This window comes from Anopheles aquasalis, chromosome 2 (assembly GCF_943734665.1).
Source record: "Anopheles aquasalis chromosome 2, idAnoAquaMG_Q_19, whole genome shotgun sequence".
Lineage (NCBI taxonomy): Eukaryota > Metazoa > Arthropoda > Insecta > Diptera > Culicidae > Anopheles > Anopheles aquasalis.
Window position 1 is genome coordinate 77,230,647 of NC_064877.1, and position 7,500 is coordinate 77,238,146.

The following is a 7,500-nucleotide window of genomic DNA, read 5'->3' on the forward strand; positions in this document are numbered from 1 at the left end:
AGTTTGTCAATTAGATTTAAAATGGATACCTTTTTAATGGGATATTATTAAAGGATTCTCGGGAAGAAACAAGTCTTCTTTGCTAATATCTAAGTATACAAGAATTCCATACAAAATGCTGTTTCTTAAGAATGAATCCTAATAAGGTATGCCCCGGCGGAAGACATCCTTAGCGCTAATTATTTTCGTTACCTTGGAGTTCATTGCCTGTTTTCTTAAGAGGTAACTACGTTCATCAGAATATAGGCTCCATGGAACGAACAATTCTCCAGTTATTGCTACAATAGCACAATTCAATGAGCTCTTTTATGCACAGTGCATTGCTGGAAACACACATTCGGATTGCAATTCCATTATGAGAACCCTAGGAATCCCACGGAAACGGAATCAATCGATACAAATCGAACCGTGCGCCACCTCCATCGCAGTCATCGGAGGTCTTCCATAACCAATTCAATCGTCCCGAACTACCTACTAGAAGTGTCTCCCCTTACTCCGTGGGTCGATCGTAGCAACCTGTGCGTGTCCTGTCTATTCGTCATGTGACGTCTTCCTCCTCCAAGTGGGTGGGCCTTACAGGTTCACTCGTCGTCAGCGTCTGTCGCACAAATATTTATTGTTATTATTCGACGAATATGACACATTTCCCCGCGAACGTGTGTGCTTCCTGGGGCTTCCGGGTTGTTGCGAGGCTGCTACTGTGGGTCTGGGATGTCTTCTGGTGTTTCCATTCTCGTCCTTCGCGCACGGCGCGGGAAACAATTGATTTCTTTCTCTCCTGCGCGCGCCTCCTTTTCCTCTCGATCTGACGTAAAAGCATTACATTTGGGGAAACCGTGCGGGCGGATGCCGTGCGGTGGTGGAACCTTATTGGAAGACACTTTTCCACCTGCGTTATGAATCAATCGAGGACGAAATAATGCCGTGAGGGTGGGAATTTATGGTTGCGGCTTGTGTCAGTCAGGGGCCGAGGAGTCGCTCCTGATGCACGTACGCGCGCAGACGATGACGACGACGACGACGACGACTGCGATTCCGGCGAGTGTATCCGGAAGACATATGTTCTGCGATGCGATCGTTGCCTTCAGCACACCAGCCGACGGTCGACGCGGGGAGTCAACGGTTTTCTCGCAAGATTACATCCACCTTACGGTCCCGGTCGCTTCCTCTATCGTTATTTCCTCGCACTATTCCGCGCTTGGTCTGCATCCCAGCACCGTAGGAGTTCTGTGCGCTCGTTAGAGCAACCGACAGACCCCTCCACCTCCCATCCTCTTCTCCGATCGGTCGGATGTTGCGGTTTGTCGAGGAGAGTCTGGGTTTCTCTTCCTCTAGCCGAGATGTGCCGAGAATACTTGCTGCAATGGTTGTCAAATGTTTTTGACAAGTTACGAATATTTTATTGATTCAATTTGGCCAGCAGGTGGCCACTTCCGGATGCCCGGAATCGTCCGGATCGGTCCGGTTCACACAACATACACAACTACTGGCACACCTGCTGTGTGTGGAGCGATGCTGAGGAAGTATAGGTTCAACGTCTAACGAGCACTCGCTTGAAGCAGAAAGGAACCTCCTCGAAGCAGCTTTCAGAGGAGTTAATGATCACTGCAGGATGGTGTGCCGTTGGCGTAACATTGACTTTCTATCCCAGAGCAGCTATATCCTTTCCGTTCGTTCTGGATGTATAGGCATCATCATCTGGTGCTTGTTAGAAAAGAGAGATAGATAGAGAGGAGTGAGAGCGTGAGTCTGTTACAGAGATTGACAGGGAAGCACAAATTGATATCTTTAGCAGGTGCTGCGTCGGCTGCTGCATGCTAAAACCGGTGCCCAGGCTCGTATATTGTTGCAACAACCGGGTCCACCCCTTCGATGTACAGCTAGCACTAGCCAGAGATGGATTTAGTGCTGCTTCTTCACCAGTAGACGGATTATGAAAAGTGTTGCGACACTACATATGATGCGCTTTTCTCCCTTGCTAGGGGTGCCCCTTTTTTGTTGCTATTCGTCCTTCTTCCCTTTTTCTATGCATTAAAAAAAAAAGCGAAACCAAACAGAGTGGATTCTAGCGAGTGGGGTATTCGCCTTTGTTCTGCTGGACTGCACTCGTTGTTGTGCGATGAATCCCTGTCGACATCGTATCGGTCATCCCTGGAAGAGCGGCGCGTCTATGATGACAGACACAACACAACATATGGCGTGTGTGTCCAGATAAAAGTTTCATAGTCAAGCCACCCACAGCCGGTAGGACGCGTACGCACAGTGGCCACTCTGCTTCAACTGGCCTCTCTCACTCCTCACAAAGTTTAGCTTCCTGATTCCGTTCCTAGCAGAGCTAGTCGCTTGGTTCTGTGTATCGATTATACCGTGCTGGATGGTAAAAATGCATTCCCCAGGTCTGGACAATCGATGGATAGTGAGACAGAGAGAAAAAGAGGGGGAGAGAGGGAGAAAGACTGGCCGCATGGTTTTCCATGCGTTGCATTATTCAAAAAACCATCAAACTATCCATCGCTGTCGCCGGTTGCATAAGCGCCCGCTAGAGCATGGGAGCGCCACCGCTGCTCTGCTTTGCTTAGGCGTTAGGAGAGGATCAATCGAGAGGTGTGGGGGGGTGCGATGAGGAAAATGGGAGGCGTGTGTGGGCCGGATTACATCGCGATCGATCGTCGCCGGCGCCGTCCGCCGTGAGGCTTCACCTGCTGTCCATAGAGTGTGACATGTGCTGCTGACGGCATTTAGGAGTAGTCGGAATGAAGAAGTCGGAATCGAGAGCTTTTATGTTGGGACCCTGGGGCCGCGAACATGAAGGAAAAACGAACTCTATCGGTGGTTGGACCTCGCGAGACCCTTTACGTTGCTTCGCAGTCGGTTCTGGATGGTGTTCTCGACGTCCTTTCGAACAGTATGCACTCTGCGCTTGGTTGTTAGTGTTGCGCAAGGCGAAACAATGGCAATTAAAAATGTATCAACGTCCCTTCGCGTGCGCCCTGATAGGGTTAGGAGAGGAACAGTAGAAGCCTTCCTTTACACGCCCAATCAATCGACTGACCATCACCAATGGGGCCCCTGTTCTAGCCTTCTTACCTCTGGCGCAAACACTGAATGCCCAGGCCCAGGCGGTGCTCGATGTAAAAATGTAACATTCACTCCAAATGGGTGCTAGCTTTCTCCACGGGAAATTAATAACTTTCTCCAACAAGAACCCCTTCTCGGTCACGATACTCTGTTCGATTGCGTAAAGGCTTCCGTGCGTGCGTGCGTGCCTAGCACACGGAGGCCAGCGGTGGTGCCGTGTATATGATAGGGAATAAATAATCTAATAGCATTATGAGAACAGTCCACTCCCTCCTCCCTTTTGCGAAGCACACGCAGACGCAAATAGGGACGAATTGATTCGATTAACAGTAAAGCCACAAAGCCAACCGAACGAACGAACGAACGAGCGTACGAATAAATGAGGGAGAACCAACCACACAGCGACCACACAGTTTCCATAACTAGCATCAAAGCGACGAGGACGGACGGGAAAAAGGGTTCCCTTTTTCGGTGGCTCTGGGAAACACGACAAGAATCCATCATCGTTGTGGTCGCGATGGAGGGGTTCCGCCCTGCCTTTGGTCGTTACGCTTCAAACTTCTCCGATAAGCCACGATAACTCCTTGAAACGAAGCGACTGTAACAGATGTGCAACAGTAGCAGGAGCAAAAGAAGTCTTGAATTGTAAAATCTAGGGAGCGCGTTAAAGAAAGTTTTTCGCAAAAACCGTTGGTTCTAGCTACGCTAAGCACGGGGGAAGAGCATTATTTGTGGGATGAACTCGGCTAATAAAGATGCTGCCTCCGATTGATTGGATTGGCTTGGATTGGAAAACAATCAGCGTGTGCAAGATGGATGACACGCTCAACGGTGGCACCTAATTGGATTTAAATAAATAAATCTACTTTCGACTCCTCGACGACCAACTCTGTGGTGCTGCTGCTACTGTTGCTACTGTTCGAGGACCGATCAGTCCCGATTGGGAGGTGAAAATCAAATTAATAATAATAGCTATCATGAGCCCAACACCCGGGCGCACCCCTTTTTCGATTCCCTCCGGGGGTCCCATTTAGGGATTGTAGCTTGCTCGATCGAAAGGAGCTCACTCGCTGAAGGTAAGTAAGGCTTCCGTGGCGCTGTCTATCCTTGTGGTGACCAGAACCCCACGTGGCGGCCCGTGTTAATGTCTAATGAATTTTAATTTCAAATCCACTTCCTGCTGTTGCTCCAAGGAAAGTCATTTCGTACCGCAAAAAACAAAAGGACGAAGCCAACCTCCGAACCACCGTTATCGTTTGTCAGAGCGCTCTGGTCCATCCCGGACGTCTGTCTGTCGCTTCTCGGTGCACTAGCGGGGCGACCACGCTGACGACGAGGACTCGCTGCGCTGCCAAATGTGTCACCGTGGTCTAACGATGGCCAGTGCCACCTGCCATCAGGCTGGCCAGTGGTTGGCCTCGTTTTTTTGTGGCCTCTCCCCGTCCTCAAAATGGCCAACACCAAAAACTCGAACGCCACAATCAGCGAGCAAGCGGGCATTGCATTTCACAGAAGTCAAACCGCGCGTCCTCTTCGTGTGTGCACTCACGTGTCGGCAAACAGATCGTCCGGTTACGGGGAGGAGGGCACGCATATCTGATGGTTTGGCTAATTTTAGGGTCGGGAGAGCCCGTGATAGCGCGCCGCGTGTGTTGTGCTCACGGTAATGGGATCTCTCGCGTTAGCGTTGGCTGATGCTGCGGAGAGGGTGGGGGGACTGGCTCGTTAAATCGAACGCACCCACCCACCACCAATGCCCCCCCAAAAAAGGCAAGCAGAGGCAGAGCAATAACATCAATTGACATGCAATTAAATTCGGAAGTGATCCAAAAATTAGCCAACCGTTGGAGTTGGAAATGTTGCTTTTTTCCCATCCCAAGCGCTTCGTTTCTCTCTCTTCGTGTCTCTCCCTGTTCTCCAGGGCGTAGGATTTTGCATCGCGTAAATTGAGGTAATAAAATGGAGGAATGAAATGAAGGGAGACGGGGACATGCATGGCATCAGAACTGAGCAGCGAACCAGTGAATGTTTGCATTTGAATTCCAAATCACGCACAGCATCAGCAGCAGCAGAAGATAAATAATCAAAAAAAGAGCCGAAGGCGGAGAGCATGGCGGTGGGTTGGCTTGAGCTGAAAAACCGCTCGATCAAATTAGCGCCAAACAGGAATAAATTAAAAGGGAATATAAGTCAGTCAGTCAAGTCAACCAACCTGCCGTTGTGGTGGTGCGTACTGTTCGATCTGATTCCTCGATTCGCTCTAACCCAGCGCCAGAGTTCACGCTTTACAATCAGTGGGCTTTGTGGTAGCATATGGAAATTTTCGGCGGCTTTTTCGCGATTTGAATTCCTTTTTGGCACGCGCCATGCGAACAAACTCACCGACTGACTGGCCGGGTGGATAATGTTTAATGTTTTGGCGTTTGGAACGCGTTGGATTCATCCTTTGGCACACAATTCTCTATTGATACAGATGTGTGGCGATGAACTCGTTGGCGATTTGAGATTGTGTTTCAACTCGTGACACGCCTAAAGGTCGAGGTCGTTGGCTACCGTGGATGAGGAACTGGCGTGGGTCGGAAAGTTATGTTATCTTGTTTTTTTTTTCTTTCGTTTTCCCAGCTGCCCCACTGTCAACTCGATGGAATATCCCTTCCGAGTGTGTCTGCATTTGTGTGCCAGATTTTCCAAAGGACCAAAAGCACGAGAAACGCACAAGGAACGACTGAACGCGTTTGTGAGCCACGTTATGATCGAGGTCGGTGAAAACGCGTGGTGATAAAAAAACATTTTTGGCGAAAAGTGTCCCCCGGAGTGTGTGTCTGTGCCGAACCACACAAGCCATGGAGTCCGTCCGGACTTTGTCGTGGCAACCTACTCCTCCCACCCTTTCTGTTGTCCTGTGGAACCAGAAGCGACCGCGTGGTCCGTTGCGTTACGGTAAAGTTTGTCATTTTCCTCGGGCAGAAAAGAGAGGAATGACAGGGTTCGGGTGAGGGTGTTGGCACCGCGTGGTTGCTCCTTCTGCGGTCCCGGTGCCGGAAAAGCGTTCCGTGATGAATTACTTTTTAATGATGCGTGTTGTACGAGATTACTTTGCCGACATTTCAATCGCTCGACATCGCCATCCCGTATGCCCCTGTGGGAAGGTGGTGGCCAGAGCTGGCGATTGGGTTTTGTGTGCCCCGCCACCCTCCCGGCCCTCCCTGATGGGGTGCCAGAAGGTGAAAGGATAAACTTGATTCCGTTGGAAAACTTTTGGAAAATTGTGGCCTTTTCCACCTTTTGCGCGCATATGCAATGTTAAGGGACGGGAGTTGCAATATCTTTCGCTTCATGGCTTTTTTTTCGTCTTCTTTCGTTACGTTCGATCACTCGCCTGTGCCAAAAAAAAACGAACCGCCCAAGCGACATGTGTAACCCACCAACCAGTGCGCTCTCGCAAAAGTATAATTCAATTGAAATCAGCGAGGCGGATCAGACATTTGGAGAAAATAATCGGAGGAAAACCTGTCCGGAATTCCACATTCCCCAAGGCTTCGTACACAGCCGGTGGAGCATTCAAAGTTGCGGTTCCTCTCCAATGCGTGGCCGGCCTCCTTGGATGTCCTGTCGTGTGGAAAGCGAAGAGTCGAGCAGCCCGGGTCCCGATTCGAGCTGGTTGATAGGTGATTGGGAAAGCAACGCGGCAAACCGAACCCCCAAAATGCTCTCCACTGGTCGGTGGTCCAGCTGCTTCGGCGAGACATACTAAATGACAGACACCGCCGCCGTTGCCGGGCACATGCGCACACGAGGGAAAACAAATTTCCCAGCTCTCGACGGTCCATTTGACAGACGACGAGCTCGCTTAGGAACATCAACAAAGCACCAACACTACCATACCCCGTGCGTTCCGTGAGAGAGATCACGCGAGAGAGAGAGCCAGCAGACTGAGAGGAAAATCCTTGCTGCTTTTTTGGGGGGAGAAAAACAGATTTTCCCGTTTCGAGCACTTCCCTGGCCTGTGTGTAGCGGCCAGTTTGCTAAATGAGTTCGTTCCGATGACGGTAGTAGGCCGGTTTCGGGTTTTCGGAAAACGTGGCTGGGAAATCGTGTGGAAATGTTTCGCTCGCGCGTGCAACCGTGAACCGTGTTTTGCGTTTTGCATCGTGGCCCACTAGAGGAGCGCATGCCAACCGTACGCCATTAGCATGGCAAAGTGACCGTCTGGTTCGAATGGTAGTATGTAGAAAGCGGAGAAGAGGGAGGACGAGGAAGGCTGTCTAGCGATGGGTAAGAAGGAAGCAGCATGGTGTCCTAGTGGCGGTGTGTACGGTCTCGTTCCGCCGGGAAAAGTCCTTCCGCGTGAAAATGCACCGCCAGCAGCGCGGTGAGTGCGAAGAGCATCTGGCGAGTAAAGTGTTGAGAGCGCCACTCATT